This window comes from Heterodontus francisci, chromosome 34 (assembly GCF_036365525.1).
Source record: "Heterodontus francisci isolate sHetFra1 chromosome 34, sHetFra1.hap1, whole genome shotgun sequence".
Classification (NCBI taxonomy): domain Eukaryota; kingdom Metazoa; phylum Chordata; class Chondrichthyes; order Heterodontiformes; family Heterodontidae; genus Heterodontus; species Heterodontus francisci.
In genome coordinates, this window is record NC_090404.1 from 35,218,719 (window position 1) to 35,239,828 (window position 21,110).

General features: G+C 43.6%; 1 non-coding gene across 1 annotated transcript; it reads right to left on the reverse strand.

Moving 5' to 3' along the window:
* Positions 1-19,100: 19,100 nt before the first annotated feature.
* trnai-uau (transfer RNA isoleucine (anticodon UAU)) lies at positions 19,101-19,195 on the reverse strand. The gene is made up of 2 exons: positions 19,158-19,195; positions 19,101-19,136 (listed from the first exon to the last, which is right to left on the reverse strand). It is a non-coding gene; the product is annotated as a tRNA-Ile (tRNA).
* Between the last annotated feature and the right edge of the window lie 1,915 nt (positions 19,196-21,110).

Genomic DNA, 21,110 nt, shown 5'->3' on the forward strand with positions numbered 1-21,110 from the left:
GCAGCCAAGGCTCTCATGGTTAAATTATGAGGTGTGATTCATTCAAGCAGGCCTGCATTCCTTGGAATATCGGAGTGTAATGGGTGATTTGATTGAGTATTTTAGGATTTGGAAATGAATTAGAATATAGAACATAGAACATAGAACAGTACAGCACAGTACATGCCCTTCGGCCCACGATGTTGTGCCGAACCTTAAACCTACACAAGATCTAATTAACTACCTACCATTTATTCTACTATCATCCATGTACCTATCCAAGAGTCGCTGAAATGCCCCAAATGTATCTGCTTCTGCTACCACCGCTGGCAGCGCATTCCACGCATCCACCACTCTCCGTGTAAAGAACCTTCCTCTGACATCTCTCCGAAACCTTCCTCCAATCACCCTAAAATTATGCCCCCTGGTGATAGCCCTTTCCACCTTGGGAAAAAGTCTCTGACTATCCACTCTATCTATGCCTCTCATCATATTGTACCCCTCTATCAAGTCACCTATCATCCTTCTTCGCTCCAATGAGAAAAGCCCTAGCTCCCTCAATCTTTCTTCAAATTAGTCGGGGACATAGAGAGAAACTTCTTTTTTCCCTTGTTGCTTTAAATGTGGTGCGTTGTGTTCTCATCTTGAATCGTAGAATAACGGAATTATGGAAAGTTTAAGGTACGGAAAGAAGCCACTTGGCCAATTGCGTCTGTGTGGTCAAAAATTGATCCACCCCTTCTAACCCACCTTCCAGCATTTGGTTAGTAGCCCTGAAGATTATGACACTTGAGATGCATATCAAGACTCCTCTTAAATGAGTCGAGGGTTTCTACCTCAACTACCCTTTCAGACAGTGAGTTCCAAACCCCCACCACCCTCTGGATGAAAAGATTGTTCCTCATCTCCCCTCTAGTTTTCCTACCAATCACTTTAAAGCGATGCCCCGAGTCACTGTCCTCTCTGTGAAAGTAAATAGGCCATTCACCTCCACTCTACCCAGGCCTCTCAACATTTTGTACATTTCAATCAGATCTCCCCTCAGCCATCTCTGTTCCAAGAACAACCTCAAAATAAAGTAACAGCCCCATTTTCCAAAGCATTTCTAAAGATTCACAAAGCTGGAGACTAGATTTTCCTTTTGGTACCTTTCGATTTTACACACTCCCAAGTGCAAATACTTTCCAAAACAGCCTCGCTGTCCTTCACCTTGCATCATGTCCAGGGATGAAGAAATTCAGTGATGTGGAGATTCTGGACACGTGGCGGCCAAATACAAAGCAGCTGCAAGCAGGAAGGCCACCAGACAAAGGACTGGAAGTAGAGTAAGTGCTGCAACCTGTGTGATGAGGACACCTGGACAAGACCGACCCACAAACGGAGCCTGAGTTACACACAGGCAGAAGTAATCAAGGAGGAACAGGAGGAAGGAACAGCAAACATGTCTGCTGCAAATTTCCAAAATGTGAACCACATTGACTCATACAGAGTGAACAGTCATATACACCGAGAGTGTCTGAAGCCTGAAGAGAGACAGCCAGGACAAACCAGTGCCACTAATTTGGCTGATTTCTGATAATTTCCCAACGTCTTAAAATTCATTTCGTGGGTTGTGGGCATCGCTGGCAAGACCAGCATTTATTGTCCATCTTTAATTGCCCTTGAGAAGGTGGTGTTGAGCTGCCTTCTTGAACCGCTGCAGTCCATGTGGTGCAGGTGCACCCACGGTGCTGTTAGGGAGGGAGATACAGGATTTTGATCCAATAACAATAAAGGAATGGTGATATATTCCAAGTCAGGATAATGTATAGCTTGGAGGGGAACTTGCAGATGTTCCCACTCATCTGCTGTCCTTGTCCTACCAGGTGGGATAGGTCACGCATTTGGAAAGTTCTGTCGAAGGAATTGTGGTGAGTTGTTGCAGTGCATGTTGTGGACGACACACACTGCTGCCACTGTGCATCGCTGGTGAAGGGAGTGAATGTTTGTGGTGGCGGATGGGGTGCCACTCAAGCAGGCTGCTTTGTCCTGGATTGTTTCGAGCTTCCTGAGTGAGTGCAGCTCCAACAAAATTCAGGTGAGTGGAGAGTATTCCGTCACACTCCTGACTTGTGTCATGTTGCTGGCAGACAGGCTTTGGGGTGTCAGGTGGTCGGTTACTCGTTACAGAATTCACAGCCTCTGACCCCCTCTTGTAGCCACGGTATTTATGTGGCTGGTCCAGGTTAGTTTCTGGTCAACGGTAGCTCCCAGAATGTTGATAGTCGAGGTTTCAGCAATCGTGATGTCACTGAACATCAAGTGGAGGTGGTTAGATTGTCTCTTGTTGGAGATGGTCATTGACTGGCACTTGTGTGACATGAATGTTACTCACCACTTATCAGTCCAAGCGTGGATATTATCCAGGTCTTTTTGCATATGAACATCGACTGCTTCAGTATCTGAAGAGTCACGAATGGTGCTGAAAATTGTGCAATTAGCAACAAACATCCTTACATCTGACCTTATGATGGATGGAAGTCAGTGATGAAGCAGCTGAAGATGGTTGAACCTTGGACACTACGCTGAGGAACTGCTACAATAGTGATCTGGAGCTGAGATGATTGACCTCCAACAACCACAACCATCTTTGTTTGAGCACAGTATGACTCCAATCAGTGGAGAGTTATCCCCCTGATTCCCATTCGCTCCATTTTGCTTGGGCTCCTTGATGTTAAACTCGGTCAAATGCTGCCTTGATGTCAAGGGCAGTCAATCTCACCTCACCACTGCAGTTTAGCTCTTTTGTCCATGTTTGGACCAAGGCTGTAACGAGTTCAGGAGCTGAGTGGCCCTGGCAGAACCCAAACAGAGCGTCACTGAGCAGGTTATTGCTAAGCAAGTGCTGCTTCATCGCACCGTCGCCAACACCTGCCATCACATTCCTGATGATCGGGAGTCGACTGATCGGGTGGTAAATGACCGAGTTGGATTTGTCCTGCATTTTGTGTGCAGGACATACCTGAGCAATTTCCACATTGCCGGGTAGATGCCAGTATTGGAGCTGTACTGGAAAAGCTTGGCTAGGGGAGCGGCAAGTTCTGAAGCACAGGTCTTCAATTCTATTTTCGGAATGTTTTCAGGGCCTTTGCAGTATCTAATGCCTTCCGCAGATTCTTGATATCACGTGGAGTGAATCATATTAGCTGACGATTGGCATCTGTGATGCTGGCGACATCAAAACGAGGCCAAGATGGAACATCCACTCAGCAGTTTTGGCTGAAGATGGATGCAAATTCTTCAGCCTTGTCCTTTGCACTGATGTGCTGGGCTCCCCCATCATTGAGGATGGGTATATCTGATGTAATCTGATCATGCGTTCTCCTCTTTAATGCATCCTGAGCGTTCTTCATCCTATCTGATCGATCCTGACCCTTCCTTAAACACTTTGAGTCTCCTTCTCTAATATCTTCTCTAATATGCTCTATTATTTCATTGATATACTCTGAGAGTCCCTTACTGTCACTGTGCACACTTATAGTCTTTAGATCCTCTGGATAACATATTAACCCCTTATATTCCCTCTCAGCCTCTATAATCCCCATGTCCTTGTGAATTCACTAAGAAACGCTTAGACTCTCTGAAACTATGAAAAAAAAGGTTTTGAAAGCCATGGCACAGATCAATGTGTGTGGAAACGGCTGATTTTACAGTGCATGCAGGAAAATAAAGAGCAAACTTTTGTGTGAGAAGAAGACAGAAATGTTGTGCCTGGAGCTGCACACTTGGGGCAAGTAAACAAAAAAAAAAGGAAACCTTTAACGTGAAAGCAGAAAATTAAAAACAGACAATGCTGGAAACATTCTGCAGGTCAGGCAGCATCTGTGGAGAGATATTCCTTTCACCAGGATACAATTATCCACTTTGATACTTCACATAGCTCCGATCTTATACTCTCCACGTCTCCCTGCAGGAAGTGTTTGGGCTGAAATGATGGTTTCGTAGATTTGAGCAAACAGAGTAAGGCGGCACTGCGGCCTGGGGATGGATGGAACTCAGATTCAGGAATCTTGGATGTGTTGATAAAAGGAATAAAAGAACACATTCTTCTTCAACACAATAACCATGAGGATGGAATTCAAAACCATGTGTGCAGGTGAAATGGATTCATGGGCTATCGACTGAACCTCTCGGTCACATCGTCACAGGAACACGGCTCAGAAAGTTCTCATATTTCCTTCATTCTCATTACAAAGCCCTGGACTCAGAGAGCGCACAGCAAGAAAACTCACTTCTAATTACCAGTCATCAGTGCCAGAATTTAATCTCTATTAGTGTGGTTCTGTGGATTTCTGTTCCAGTCTTATGAGCGACTGGGTTTCCAATCCCAATGCTGTCATAATTTGTGTTAAATCGTCAGAAAAGCTGCTCAGATGGAAAGTTGAAAATAAAAGCAGAAGATGTTGGAAATATTCAGCAGGTCTGTTAGCTTTCGTGGAAAGATCATCTTCACTAAAAAGATCTTTGTCGAACAATCCATGTTAGACTATCACAGCTGATTGAGTGGTACTGTGACTGTATAATGGTGAATACTCTGTGTTGTGGTCACAGCAACACCGATCAAGACAGAGCTTGCTTTATGTCTTAAACCGGCTGCTGGACCTGATAATGGAATGCAGCAAATAACCAATCTTTACTCCATGAAAATGTATTTCTTCTTGATGGATGAAAACTATTGCCTCCTTTTACATAATCGCACGTATACATGCCTGTGCTTCAGGCTCCAAAATTCAAACCCACCTCTTCTCTCAGATTATTCCTTCCAATATTAATACTGACTTCCTTCCATTTCATTTTACTGCAGCTTAGCTGACTGTAACATTCACTTTCAAGTTTTTTTTTTCAAGCCTTTTTATCTTAAAGCCTTTCTGGGCTACCACCGCTGATTCTCGGTGGCACATGCTCCATTCGCACCAATGTTCATTTGGGCCTTGAACTCAGTCCATACATTTAGGTCTGAGTGACCGCTCAGCAGACACACACGACAAAAGCAGGACTAGCCTTTGGAAGGACAGAGTCGGAATGCTGATAATATTTCTTTGGGGAATTTTTTGAGACAAGGGATGTGAATTGAGGAACTGGGTTTTGATTTCGTGGCAGTGTGTGTTTTTCTCATGAACTGTGTTCTTTGATGAAGTAACGGAGACATTTGATGAGGGCAGTGGTAATGTGGTTGCTGTTGTGGAGATGGATTTTCAAACGTCATTTGGTGAAATACCACATAATCAACTTGTTAGAAAAATTCAAGTGATGGAATTAAAGGACCAGTGACAGCCTGGTTCCATAATTATCTGAGGGATATAAAACAGAGAATAGCGAGAAGAGAAGAGGACTGATTTCCAGGGTGATGGGGAAAAGCTGGAGTTTGGGATTAAACTGACTGAACTTCCAAAGAGCCGGCACAGGCTCGGCGGGTCGAGAGGCTTCCTTCTGTGCTGTAAAATTCACTGATTCGATCATGTTAATTTTCACATCAACTGGGAGATGTTATGCAATTCAAGGCTCAAAGACAATGATTCCCATAATATGTGTAGTCAAAGTCAGTTGTATAAAGCATTGTACAGATAATTAAATACAAAGGAGCATGCCTATTGTGTTGTGATGGCCGTGTGGTTAAGGCGTTGTACTTGAATTTCTATGGGGGTTTACCCACGCAAGTTCGAACCCTGCTCACAGCGAAGTTAGTGTCGTTTTCCTCGAGTTGGCTGCTCTATTTGCTTTTTGGAAATGTTCAACTGTGTTGACATCAAACAGATATTGTGGAAGCTGAACAAAAGGTGAGAAATAAACACAAACATCAGCCTGTTCTCACATTGAACAACTTCTCCTTCAACTCCACTCACTTCCTTCAAGGAAAAGGTGTTGCTATGGTACCTCCTTGGGTCCCAGTTATGCCTGTCTTTTTGTGGGAGATGTCGAGCATTCTTTGTTCCAGTCCTACTCAGGCCCCCTCCCCCAACTCTTTTTCTGGTACATTGATGACTGTATCGGTGCTGTTTCCTGCTCCCGCCCCGAACTGGAAAACTTTATTAACTTTGCTTCCAATTTCCACCCTTCTCTCACCTTCACATGGTCCATCTCTGAAACTTTCCTTCCCTTCCTCGACTTCTCTGTCTCTATCTCTGGGGATAGATTGTCTACTAATATCCATTATAAGCCCACCAACTCCCACAGCTACCTCTACTACACTTCCTCACACCCTACCTCCTGTAAGGACTCCATTCCATTCTCCCAGTTTCTCCATCTCCGTCGCATCTGCTCTGATGATGCTACCTTCCATTACGGTGCTTCTGATATGACCTCCTTTTTCCTCAACCGAGGATTCCACCCCCCCCACCCCCCACTGTTGTTGTCAGGGCCCTCAACCGTGTCTGGCCCATTTCCCGCACCTCTCCCCTCACCCCCTCCCCTCCCTCCCAGAATAGTGACAGGGTTCCCCTTGTCCTCACTTTCCATCCCATAAGCCTCCATATCCAAAGGATCATCTTCCGCCATTTCCGCCACTTCCAGCGTGATGCCACTACCAAATACATCTTCCCCTCCCTTCCCCTGTCAGCATTCCGAAGGGATCGTTCCCTCTGTGACACCCTGATCCACTCCTCCATTACCCCTACCACCTCGTCCCCGGCCCATGGGACCATCCCCTGCAATCGCAGGAGGTGTAATGCCTGTCCATTTACCTCCTCTGTCCTCACTATGCCAGGCCCCAAACACTCCTTTCAGGTGAAGCAGTGATTTACTTGTCCATCTTTCAATGTAGTATACAGTATTCGCTGCTCGCAATGTGGTCTCGTCTACATTGGGGAGACCAAACGCTGACTGGGTGGCTGGTTTGCTGAACACCTCCCCTCAGTCCACAAGCAGGACCATGAGCTTCCAGTTGCTTGCCATTTCAACACTCCCCCCTGCTCTCATGTTCACATCTCTGTCCTGGGATTGCTGAAATGTTCCAGTGAACAACATCTCATTTACTGATTCGGCACACCACAGCCTGCTGGACTGAACATTGAGTTCAATCATTTCAGAGCATTAGTGGCCCCCGATTTTACATTTATTTTTAGTTCTTTTTTCTTTTTTACAACTTTTTTTTAATGTTTATTTCATTTCAGCTTAGTTTGTTCAGTTTGCTTACCCACAGTTTTTTTTTCATGTTTGTACTTGCTGCTGTTCAACCTTCAGTCCGTTAACATCCTATTTGTACTAATGCTTTGTCTTTCAACACACCATTCACATATTGTTTGCCTTTGCTCCATGACCTTTTGGTCAGCTTTGTGGCCTTGTCCAATCTACACCTTCTCCTTTGTTATCTCTTGCCCCACCCCCGCCTCACTTGATTATAACCTTTGACATTTCTAATATTTGCTAGTTCCGAAGAAGGGTCACTGACCCGAAACGTTAACTCTGCTTCTCTTTCCACTGATGCTGCCAGACCTGCTGAGTGGTTCCAGCATTTCTTGTTTTTATTTCAGATTTCCAGCAGCTGCAGTATTTTGCTTTTACAAAAATCAGCCGACTGGAAGTGAAGAAAAGGGAAAAGCAATTGGCGAGCTTCACTGGTGGTCGAATTGTTGAAGTTCAATACACTTAATGCAACGACCTGTGTTCGATTCCTGGTCAAAAAATTGTCAGTTCTTGCTGCCCTGACAACTCGCAAACATGATTTCCATTTAAATTGTTTTTGAAAAGCATAAATGGTCAGCACCTCTGGCCTTACTTGTGGAGAGAGTGGGAAACACAATTAAAGGTTCAGATCAGTGATTATGCACCAGAACTGAAGAATTCAGAGATGTGACAGGTCGATGACAGAGCTCGGAAAGTTCAAGGGAACATGTGAAGGGCTGTGATAAATTACAACACAGAGTGATGTACTTATGAAAGAGAGGGTGGGGCAAAGAAAATATGGGTGGCAGGCAATGGGGCAGCTTTTTCTGCTTGCTGTTCAAACTGCACAAATATCATTCCTGATCAACCAATCACAACTGCTCTGTCAGAGAATCACACTGGACTGAATGACCTCCTTCTGTGCTGTACCTTTCTGTAATTGTATGTTTCCAAACACCACTGCTGCTGCCTTCAAAGTTATTCTACCATCTTACAACACATTGCAGCAAAATACTCTTTCTTAACTTGTGTCCTTGACTTTTTCATGATGACACGAAGGAAATTCAGTGAGAAGTTTTCTTGTCATTTCTATCACCAGCTTTGGAAGCAGACCTGCTGAATGACATTTTAAATGGTGCCAACACTTCACTGCAGCTCAGCTCATCAAAACATTCACTGTTATCATCGGCCTGTTAGGCATCTTCCTGAGTTACATCTGCTGAACAACATTAGCATCCCGCAGCTCCGCTTTCTTCACATTGAACGCCAGTGAGAAATTATGCACAGTTTGAAATCTAAGCAACGGGTAAAAGATTGGAAGGAGAGTGTGACTGGGGATAATTGCTAATGGGAACAACTCTTGCACATTCCAGTATTCAGTATCTGGAAGAAGCAGGAAGATGAGATCACAGTGCGTGTTTATCCTGTTATCTGCAAAATCCATCGCTTCTCAATGTCCTCCATCTTTCATTCCCACTCCCTGCTTTCCAGGTAAAGCTGGGTTTCCTGAATCTGGTATGTTCACATGAAGCAACTAATTCACCTGGGAGCTGGAGGAGCAGAAGGATCAGGAGGAAAAGCAGTGATAGAAGAAGAAGGAGATCCCACATGAAACTGGCAGAATTTGATGTGTGTCAGTTGTTTCTATTGATGTATGACGGCAGTGTGTTGCTTTGCACAATTCACAGGAGCTGCATTGATTAGGTTGGTGCATCTTGGAAATTGAATCTTGTACATCTTCAGCTTTATGCTCTTGTTAACACATTCTGTGCTGTCATTGCTGGAACAAGTCTTTTGTGTTCTTGCTAAACATTGGATTGTTTTAATGAGAAACCAATCTGTGGTGGAAGTGGGCTGAAGTGAAGAAATAGCAAAAGCAGCGTGGAGCAGCTAGCTTGCAGTGAGGTCTGGCAGATTCCCAGGTGCTCCAGTGATGAGAATTCGGTGCTTTTTCCACTGCAGACCAGATTACATTCCGGGTCAGGTGGGATTCTGACCTCTGAAGGAGCCTAAATTTGGGGGTCCCATCTTTTTTTTAGTAGGAGAATATTTGTTCTGAACTCTCTTAGCTCCTCCTTGAATGCTTCCCACTGCTCTGACACTGATTGACCTGCAAATAGCTGTTTCCAGTCCTCTTTTAACAAATCAAATCACCGATGAGTAAAAGTGACCTTCTCACATTTAAAATTTTAACTCTTGGTCGATCTGTATCCTTTTCTAACTCCGCTAAATTCAGCTGAATTATGATCACTGCCGCTAAAATGCTCTCCCACTGATACCCCTTCCACCTACACAGGTATTTTCCTTCACACTACGTCCAGAACTGCCCCTTCTCTTGCTGGGTTTGCTCAGCATTGGCTAAAAATTCTCCTGAATGCACTGTAAGAATTTTGCTCCATCTATACTTTATGGACTTCAGAATCTTCAGAATTATGCATAAATATTTAATCTTAATTTCCAACTTGATAAACATTTTATTGAATTTGATGCAGCTAGAAAGCAGTGTCTTTGAGTAACACGAAAGGCAATCGGTATTAAATTAAGTTAAAACTACAATTATCTATCACTGTGTAGTGTGAGGGCACTTCATGATGCAATGATCTCTGCTCAAGGCAGTTCTGAAAGAGAACATCCCCTCTTGCATTATTTAACTCTGCTAATATTCCCTGTTGTATTTTCAGATAAAGCTGCACCATGAAACATTTTGATGTCTTGAAAATGTGCAACCTCCCCATATAGCAACGGAACCACTGAACTAATAAGAAAAAAAAACTACAACCCACACTTGTACACTTGTGCATTCCAGACCGAAGCATCAGGACAAGTATCGGACTGTTACCAGACCTGGGTTCATCCAGCAGCCCCAGAGGAAGGAGTTTTATTCCAGACAGTCACTGAGGAGAGAGAAACAAAGAGAGAAAAGGAGAAAGAGAATGACAGAGAGATCAATAGAGTCTGGAGTAGATGCTGAAAGGAACAGATTCACTCCACAATTCCATATTTTACTTCATTGAGATTGACAGACAGAAAGCGAGAAAAGACACAAAGACACAGCGCCTTTCACGTCATCAGGATCTCACAAAGCACTTTACAGTCAATAAAGTACTTTTGAAATGTGGTTTCTTCTATAATTCATGACAGAGAGAGACAGAGAGTTCGACAAAAATACTGATTCAGCAGATGCCAAAATATGATCTTAAGAATTACATCTCAATGTGGAAACTTTATTTCCAGGTCTGTAAAAATCTTATTGTTTGTTTGATTCCGGTTCAGTAAATGTAAACCTGAAGCAGAGTGAATAAATTCGCCTCTAATCCCTGATGAAATAGGGACAAAGCTTCCCAAATTCTATCAGGTCACCTTCCAGCCTTCGCTATTCTCGAGGTTTTCCTGTTTGTTTTAATCTCTCCGTTCCGGTAAACGTTGTGAGTGAACATTTATTTTCCTGTTCACTGTGAGACCTGGCAGCAGTGGAAACAATTCCTAATATCCTGTTTGAAATTCTTCTTTTTTTGTTTATTAATTCATTATCTCGATGTGTTTATTACCTTAACCACTCGACTATGATTTCTCGTTCTCTATCTGTTTAAATGTTGCTCATTTCAATCATCCTCTGCTTTGTAACACACGGGCACTGAATCGCTGAACAGTCTCCGCTCAAGAAAATGCAGAAAGAGACAATCTCGTCTTGTATTATTTTTACCCTGCTATTTTCCTCTGGAACATGTTAAAATAACTCTATACAACTAAAATAAATCAAGTTTATGAAGGTAAAAATCCAGTCACCTCCTCGGGGAATTGAACCACATTGACAAACATAGATAGAAACACACAGATTTGTGCACCGAGAGTGAGGGAGGCCGAAAGAGAGTCGGACAGCTGGAAAGAAAGGGTGTCTCCAATTTGGCAGATTTTTGTTCCATTTCCAAACGTAAGTTTGGAAATGCAAATGAGAAAATTCTGGAGGGATTGAAAGGTGCAGGATTTTATTACCTGTAATTGATGATGGTTCTGCAGGGACCTCGTTAAACTTTGAAATAATCAGAAAGGTAGACAGCAGGACACGAGCACTCACACAGATTTCACAACAGATTGTTAAGTTTATCATCTTAACCACTCGGCTACAACTACATGCAATAAAGCATTATACCTGGTAAATGGAGTTCGGTCATAAAAGCAACAGCAAAGTTAAAAGTAAACTCGCCCAACTTGGGTTGAAGTTTAGTAGAAAAGTAACAAGACTGTGGTTGCTGAAAATCTGAAATAAAAGCAGAAAGTGATGGAAATACTCAGCAGGTTCGCCAGCACCTGTGGAGTGAGAAACAGAGTTAATGTTTCAGGTCAGTGATCTTTCAGCAGATCTCGATGTCACCTCTTCTTCTGCCAAAATTTTTCAATCTGTACTCTCTGGATCTTCAATCCTTCAGCCAATAGAAACAGTTCCTCTTTAATTCTTGGATCTAAACCCTTCATTTAAACATTCGATCAATTCTCCTCTCTCCTTCTCTGCTCGAAGATGAACAACCCCAGCTTCTCCAGTCTATCCACGGATCTGGAATCTCACATTCCTGAATTATATTTTCCAGAAGATTGAAGACGTCAAAAGCAAAAACATTTGATGTTTTCAACACGGCTGCTGAAATAGCCAGAATGTCATGAGCTTCGAATCATTTATAGATCATTTAAAGATGACTTCGAAAAAAATCACCTCGTGCTAATTTAAAATAACAGTTTAACATTCTGGTTTTGCTCCCCAGGTTGATTGCAGTGCAGTGTTTCCATAAAGTTAGAGTTATCATCTTTCTTGGATTTGTGAACAGTCCCCAGTTCAAAACCACGTTGAAACGTTATCAAAACGTATTCCATGAAATACCAGGAAACCTTGAGTGATAGACATTCGTCAATTCATGTTATCAAATTGCAAAATATCACAGATTGTTACATTTGCTTATTCTCTGTACAGTTTGGTACACTCAATCTGTTCACAGCGTCTTTCACTCAATTTCCTTTCAACCCCTGTCAGAGCAGAAAGTCACCCTCAACGTGGAACATTGCAGCTGATTTCTGTTCAAATTTGTGAGCCATTATTAAAGGATCATTCCGTGCTACCTCGGTTAATAACAGCCGGTCAAAGCTTCATGTCGCACAGGAAAACAGTTACATCAATTATTCACTCATTCCCAATGCCACAGTCAGTGAGACCGGGACAAGCAGCAATATTCTAAACCCACACTCTCCAATCACCCACTGTCAACAGAAAACAACAAATCAATCAGATGGTTACTGTACATCCGTGGGACACGGGACACTACAGCCCGGGCCAAACCTCCTCATATTCTGAGCACAATGAATGAGTCACAAACAATAGTAACAACATTCGAAATCGTTCCCATGTAAAATATGTTCATGTTATTTAAAGCTGACTGTTCTGTATCTGAAAGTGAGCACCATGGGATTTGTGTTTTTCGTGTTTGTCTGTTCGGTTTGCAATTCAATCTGTGGTGGATATTGAAGAGAATCTCATATCAAAATGAGGACACAACGTAGGTAAACAATAAATCCCAGAACAATTCCTCAGTAAAATGGATTGCAATCTTTGGAAGGAGGTGCAGCTAAAAAGTGGAAGATGGGAATGATGTTATTGATGATTGAGTGGAATGTATTGCATCCTTGGGCTTTTGTTGATCAATTTCCTTTTACATCTTGGAACACAAAAAAAGCTGAGGCACCAGGAGGAAACCAACAGTTATCTCACTTTATGAGAGATATGGCAACGCTACCGTGGGTTGCCCAGTTACCTCAGTCAATAGAGCATGAGATTCTTAATTTCATGGTCATGGGTTAGAGCTCCATGTTCACTGTGATTGCTTTAAACTTTGTGGCTGCTTTCACGGGCGAATCCCAGCTCTCCATTCCTCCACCACTGTCACCCGCACTCAAACTGTATCTTTCTCCAGCACGCTGTTGTGAATATCACAATTCCTGAATTACAAGTGTCCTCTGAATCACCGGACATGTGAGAGACAAGTTTGTAGATGCAGCCTAATGTACAATAAATGATAATACTTTGAAAGTGGGAAGTTCCAGTGCAGCTTTTGTACAAAACAAAAAACGTCTCTGTCACAGAATGAGAATGGCCACTTCCTGGGGGACAAATAGCATCGGATCCACGTCTAAAAGGATTCCAATGACAATGATCGGAGTCATTAGTTTCAGGGAGAAAACCTCGGAAACTCATCCTGAACGCAATTTACATGCAGATGAGCAGAGGAATGATCGGATAAGGCTGGGTTTGTATTCCTTGGAACAGAGAAAGTTAAGGGGAGATGTAATGGAAGTGTATAAAATTATGAGGGACCTGTTTCTCAATAGACAGGCCAGAATGAGGTTTTCATTGCTGAAGCCACATTTAGCACTGTCAGTAGAAGAAAAACAATCAAGACAGAAGGAGAGTCATGATAGGGGTAGCGTGGGAGAAAGAATTCTGAAGTTGAACCAGAAGGTGAGAGTGAAGATTCATCATCACAATTGGTTGAAGTGGTGACCAGGAAGAGTATTGGAAGATGTGGTCCTCGTACATATTTAGTCAAGATGTTTTGTAGTGGAAAAGTTACGTTGGACATAAAGGTCATTTTTTCCCTTCAGAGGTTCACAAAAAAAAAGAAAGAAGTTGGGAAGAATCAAATGTGTCTGATAAATCAGATAGTTTTGTTACGATTTGAGCACCAATTGTTACTCAAACAAAAATCATGCCTCAAACTTGTGCAAGAAAATGTTTGAGTTCAGATTCAAGGCAGAGTTAGAGAGACATGTCTGATGAAGTGGAAATTTCAAATGTAGCTCAAGGTCAAAATCAGCCTCTGTTGAAGAAACCTCTCCTCAGACTCAGTCCAAGATGGGTCAAGGTCTTTCCAAAGTTCTGGATGTTTGAATCAGGAAAGAAGGTGCCAGAGAATAGGGGAGTGGCAAATGTGACACCCTTATTCACGAAATGTGTAAGGTCAGTCCGAGCAATTACATGCCAGTTGGTTTTTCGAAACAATAGTCAGGGAAAATATCAATTTACACGTGGAGAGGTTCCAGGTAATTAAAATAACCAGCATGGATTTGTAAAAGACAGATCATGCATGACTAATTTAATTGAATTTTTTATGAAGTAAAGGAGAATTTTGATGAAGGGAGTGTGCTGAATGTTGTTTATATGGATATTAATAAAATATTTGATAAGGTACCACATTAAAGGCTTGTTAATAAAATTGTGACTCATGGAATAGGACGGTCAGTGTCCAGTTGGATAAAATATTGGCTTAAGTACTGAAAACAACAAGTCAAAGAAAATGGAAGTTTTTCAGACTGGATGATGATAGACAGTGATGTTCCCCAAGACTCAGTGCTGATTTTTGTTCTTCATGTAAATGATGTGAATCCAGGAATAGATAGCAGAATTACAAAATTTGATGATGACACAAACCTTGGAGCTGCAGCAAACATTTGAGCATCATATGAACAGCCCACAACAGGCCATCGATAGGATAGTAGAATGGACAGAATGGTGGCAGATAGAATTTTTTCCTCACAGGTGCGAAGTGATGCATATTGACAGATAAATTAAGAAGAGGCAATGTAGACGTAATAGCATAGTTCTAAAGAGTGTGCTGGAACAGAGTGACCTGGGAGTGCTGGTGCATAGATCTTTGAAGGTGGCAAGATATACTGAGAGAATAGTTAGTAAAGCATAAGGAATCTTAGGCTTAATAAAAAGAAGTACTCGGTACAATTATGGTGAACCTTTATAAAGCTCTGGTTAGCCACAACTCTGTCCCGTTCTTGTCACCACATTTCAGGAACGATATAGGTAGGGGAGGTCCTTAATGAATCCTTTGCTTCAGTATTCACTGGTGAGAGTGACTTTGTCGTTTGTGAAGATTGGTCCTTATCATCATTGATGCCAGCCTCGAGAGAATTCCATTAAATCCACGTGCTGTCAAGAGACGGGTGAAAGCACTGAATATAGTAAACACGATGGGCCCTGACACAATTCCAACTGTCATACTGAAGATCTGTGCTCTAGAACCAGCTGTGGCCTGAGAGACGCTGTTTCAGTATAATTGCAAAATGCACATCTTCCTGACAATGCGCAATTTGCCCAGCTATGTCCTGTCTACAAAAATCGGGAAAAGTCCAATCCGCCCATTAACTACCCCATCAGTCTCCTCACAATCATCAGCAAAGTTGTGGAAGGTATCGTTGACAGTGCTATCAATAAACACTTACTCAGTAACACATCGTTGACCGATGCTCAGTTTGGGTTCCACCAGGGGCACGCAATTCCAGACTTCATTACAACCTTGACCAAACATGGAAAATAGAGCTGTTTTCAAGAGGTGACAGTGACTGAAATTGACATAAAAATAACATTAGACCTAGTATGGGATCAAGGAGCCCGAGCTAAACTGGAGGCAATGGGAAAGAGGGGGAAAATGCTCCACGAGATGACGTCTTACCTAACACAAAGGTATCTCCCAGGGGGAGTGTTTGCTCGAGTGGTTGGGGGGGATTGAACTAAAATGGCAGGGGGATTGGAAACTTTGCAAGGAGTCAGAGGAAGGGGGAATCAAGGACAAGAACAAAAGACATTAAGGGGAATAAGAAAAGTGATAGGCAGAGAAATCAAGGGCCTGAATCAAACAGGGCCACAGTGAAAAATAGTGGGAAGGAGACAAGCAACGTAAAAAAGACAAGCCTTAAGGCTTTGTGACTTCACGTGTGGAGTATTAACAATCTTCTTCTTTGGCCTCCTTGTCTCGGGAGACAATGGGTAAGCGCCTGGAGGTGGTCAGTGGTTTGTGGAACAGCGCCTGGAGTGGCGAAAAAGGCCAATTCGAGAGTGACAGACTCTTCCACATGTGCTGCAGATAAAATTGGTTGTCGGGGCTGTTACGCAGTTGGTTCTCCCCTTGCACTTCTGACTTTTTTCCTGCCAACTGCTACAACAGGCCATAGATAGGATCGTAGAATGGACAGAATGGTGGCAGATAGAATTTTATTCTCACAAGTGTGAAGTGATGCATTTTGACAGAAGAATTAAGAAGAGGCAATGTAGACGTCATAGCATAGTTCTAAAGAGTGTGCTGGAACAGAGTGACCTGGGAGTGCTGGTGCATAGATCTTTGAAGGTGGCAAGATATACTGAGAGAATAGTTAGTAAAGCATAAGGAATCTTAGGCTTAATAAAAAGAAGTACTCAGTACAATTATGGTGAACCTTTATAAAGCTCTGGTTAGCCACAAATCTGTCCTGTTCTTGTCACCACATTTCAGGAACAATAAAGGTAGGGGAGGTCCTTAATGAATCCTTTGCTTCAGTATTCACGAGTGAGAGGGACCTTGTCGTTTGTGAGGACAGCGTGGAACAGGCTGATATGCTCGAACAGGTTGATGTTAAGCAGGAGGATGTGCTGGAAATTTTGAAAGACATGATGATAGATAAGTCCCCGGGGCCATAAGGGATATACCCAAGGTTACTACGGGAAGCGAGGGAAGAATTTGCCGCGGCTTTGGCGATGATTCAGTTTAGTTCAGAGATACAGCACTGAAACAGGCCCTTCGGCCCATCGAGTCTGTGCCGACCATCAACCACCCATTTATACTAATCCTACACTAATCCCATATTCCTACCACATCCCCACCTGTCCCTATATTTCCCTATCACCTACCTATACTAGGGGCAACTTATAATGGCCAATTAACCTATCAACCTGCAAGTCTTTGGCATGTGGGAGGAAACCGGAGCACCCGGAGGAAACCCACGCAGACACAGGGAGAAGTTTGACGATCTTTGCGTCCTCACTCTCCACTGGAGTGGTACAAGATGATTGGAGGGTGGCAAATGTTATTCCCTTGTTCAAGAAAGGGAATAGGGATAACCCTGGGAATTACAGACCAGTCAGTCTTACGTTGGTGGTGGGCAAATTATTGGAGAGGATTCTGAGAGACAGGATTTATGATTATTTGTAAAAGCATAGTTTGATTAGAGATAATAAGCATGACTTTGTGAGGGGCAGGTCATGCCTCACAAGCCTTATTGAATTCTTTGAGGATGTGACAAAACACATTGATGAAGGAAGAGCAGTGGATGTGGTGTATATAGATTTTAGCACGGCGTTTGATAAGGTTCCCCATGGTAGGCTCATTCAGAAAGTAAGGAGGCATGGGATACAGGGAAATTTGGCTGTCTGGATACAGAATTGGCTGGCCCATAGAAGACAGAGTGTGGTAGTAGGTGGAAAGTATTCAGCCTGGAGCTCGGTGACCAGTGGTGTTCCGCAGGGATCTGTTCTGAGACTTCTGCTCTTTGTGATTTTTATAAATGACTTGGATGAGGAAGTGGAAGGTTGGGTTAGTAATTTTGCCGATGACACAAAGGTTGCTGGAGTTGTGGATAGTGTGGAGGGCTGTTGTAGGTTGCAACGGGACATTGCCAGGATGCAGAGCTGGGCTGAGAAGTGGCAGATGGAGTTCAACCTGGAAAAGTGTGAAGTGATTCATTTTGGAAGGTCGAATTTGAATGCAGAATACAGGCTTAAAGACAGGATTCTTGGCAGTGTGGAGGAACAGAGGGATCTTGGGGTCCATGTCCATAGATCCCTCAAAGGTGCCACCCAAGTTGATAGGTTTGTTAAGAAGGCATATGGTGTGTTGGCTTTCATTAACAGGGGGATTGAGTTTAAGAGCAGCGAGGTTATGCTGCAACTCTATAAAGCCCTGGTTAGACCACGCTTGGAATATTGTGTTCAGTTCTGGTCGCCTCATTATAAGAAGGATGTGGAAGCTTTAGAGAGTTTGCAGAGGAGATTTACCAGGATGCTGCCTGGACTGGAGGGCATGTCTTATGCAGAAAGGTTGAGGGAGCTGGGGCTTTTCTCATTGGAGCGAAGAAGGATGAGAGGTGACTTGATAGAGGTGTATAAGATGATGAGAGGCATAGATAGAGTGGATAGCCAGAGACTTTTTCCCAGGGCAGAAAGGGCTATCACCAGGGGGCATAATTTTAAGGTGACAGGAGGAAGGTTTAGAGGAGATGTCAGAGGTAGGTTCTTTACACGGAGAGTGGTGGGTGCGTGGAATGCACTGCCAGCGGTGGTAGTAGAAGCAGATACATTAGGGACATTTAAGCAACTCTTGGATCGGTACATGGATGATGGTAGAATGAAGGGTATGGAGGTAGTTTGATCTTAGGGTAGGTTAAAGAGTCGGCACAACATCGTGGGCCGAAGGGCCTGTACTGTGCTGTACTGTTCTATGTTCTATGTTCTTTGATATGAGGGTCCTTGAGAGAGTTCAGAGGAGATTTAGCAGAAGGGTTCCAGGGATGGAGCATTTTAGTTACAAGGTTAGGTTAGCATCCGCAGTATTTTGCTTTTATTTTAGGTTGGCAGAGCTGGGGTTGTTCTCCTTAGAACAAAAGAGATTGAGGGGAGATTTAATAGCAGTGTACCAGATTATGACAGGCTTGGATAAGTTAGACAAGGAAAAATTGTTCCCATTAACAGACTGCACAAGGAGTAGTGACCACAATTTGCCAGTTCTGTGGAAAAAAAGGATGTGGGGGAGTATGAGGAAGCACTGTTTTTATATCTCAAGTGATAATGACCTGGAACTCGCTGCCCACAAGAGTGGTGGAAGCAGAAATTATCAATGCCTTCAGGAGGAATTCTGAGAAAAGCAGACTTGCAGGGCTGCGGGCATCGAGCCTGACTGCGTTGCTCTGTGCAGAGATGGCATGGACCGAGTTGTCTCCTTCTCTGCTGGAAATAACTATGAAGTTTTGCAGTGTTCTCACCACACGTGGCTCCTGTTCCTTTGATGTCACATCACAGTTCTATTGTTCCCCTTCTTCTGGCCAGTTCAGACTAATGAATGTGCACTGTGCTCTGTGCACTGGACAGCTGTTTCTCATTGCACCCCGTTTCTAAAAGTCTATGCTCCAGGTGAGGCTCGAACTCACAACCTCGGCATAGCTCATTAATTGTACTGCTGTATAAGTACCACGCGCTTACCGATTGCGCCACTGGAGCCACATTGCTCCCCTTATACTATGGCGAATTGTAGGCAAGTTAGCTGAACATCAGTCGTCTGGAAAATGTCCGAATCTATCATGAAGGAAGTATGAACAAGCACTTGGAAAATCATTGAATGACTGCTCTCTGCACTGTCCAGCTTTTTCTCATTGCACCCCATTTCTAAAAGTCTTCGCTTCAGTTGAGGTTCGAACTCACAACCTCGGCATAGCTCAGGAATTGTATTGTAGTATAAGTACCACGCGCTAACCGATTGCACCACAGGAGTCACATTGTTTTTGATTTAGTGTGGCGAATTACAGGCAAGTTAGCTGAACATCAGTCGTCTGGAAAATGTCCGAATCCATCATGAAAGAAGTGTTCACAAGCACTGGGAAAATCATTCTCTGATCAAACGAAGTCAACATGTTTTTACCGAATGGAAATCTTGATTGACAGATTTATTCCAGAATTCTGAGGATGTAACTGAAAGGGCAGGAATGTAGTCTAATTGGATTTCCAAAAGGCATTCGGTAAGATTAATACATTCGATAAAGGCTCATGGAATTGAAGTAATATATTAACATGCAAGGAGGACTTAGAGGTAAACAGACAGAAAGCAACGAGTAGGGATAAATGGAGCATTTTCAAGATATCAGACTGCAACTCGTGGAGTGCCTCAAGGATCAGTGCTGGGGCCAAAGCTTTGTCCAATACCGAGAGTGTGGTGGAAGCGGATTCGGTCCACGAGATGATGTCTTACCTAACACAAAGGTATGTCCCAGGGGGAGTGTTTGCTCGAGTGGTTGGGGGGATTGAACTAAAATGGCAGGGGGATGGGAAACTTTGCAAGGAGTCAGAGGAAGGGGGAATCAAGGACAAGAACAAAAGACATTAAGGTGAATAAGAAAAGTGATAGGCAGAGAAATCAAGGGCCTGAATCAAACAGGGCCACAGTGAAAAATAGTGGGAAGGAGACAAGCAACGTAAAAAAGACAAGCCTTAAGGCTTTGTGACTTCACGTGTGGAGTATTAACAATCTTCTTCTTTGGCCTCCTTGTCTCGGGAGACAATGGGAAAGCGCCTGGAGGTGGTCAGTGGTTTGTGGAACAGCGCCTGGAGTGGCGAATGAGGCCAATTCGAGAGTGACAGACTCTTCCACATGTGCTGCAGATAAAATTGGTTGTCGGGGCTGTTACTCAGTTGGCTCTCCCCTTGCACTTCTGACTTTTTTCCTGCCAACTGCTAAGTTTCTTTGACTCGCCACACGTTAGCCCCGCCTTTATGGCTGCCCACCAGCTCTGGGGATCACTGACAACTGACTCCCACGACTTGTGATCCATTTCACAGGGCTTCATGTCGCGTTTGCAGACTTGTTTAAAGCGGAGACATGGACGGTTGGTGGGTCTGATACCAGTGACGAGCTCACTGTACAATGTGTCCTTGTGGATCCTGCCATCTTCCATGCAGCTCACATGGCCAAGCCATCTCAAGTGCCACTGGCTCAGTAGGGTGTATAAGTTGGGGATGTTGGCCGCCTCAAGGACTTCTGTGTTAGAGATCCGATCCAGCCTCTTGATGCCACGGATTCTCCGGAGGCAGCGAAGATGGAATGAATTGAAACATCGCTCTTGGCTGACATGCGTTGTCCAGGCCTCGTTGCCATCGAGCAAGGTACTGAGGATACAGGCTTGATACACTCGGAACTTTGTATTCCGAGTCAGTGCGCCATTTTCCCACACTCTCTTGGCCAGTCTGGACATCGCAGTGGAAGCCTTTCCCATGCGCTTGTTGATTTCAGCATCGAGAGACAGGTTACTGGTGATAGTTGAGCCCAGGCAGCTGAACTCTTGAACCACTTCCAGAGCGTGGTCGCCAATATAGATGGATGGAGCATTTCTGACGTCCTGTCCCAAGATGTTCGTTTTCTTGA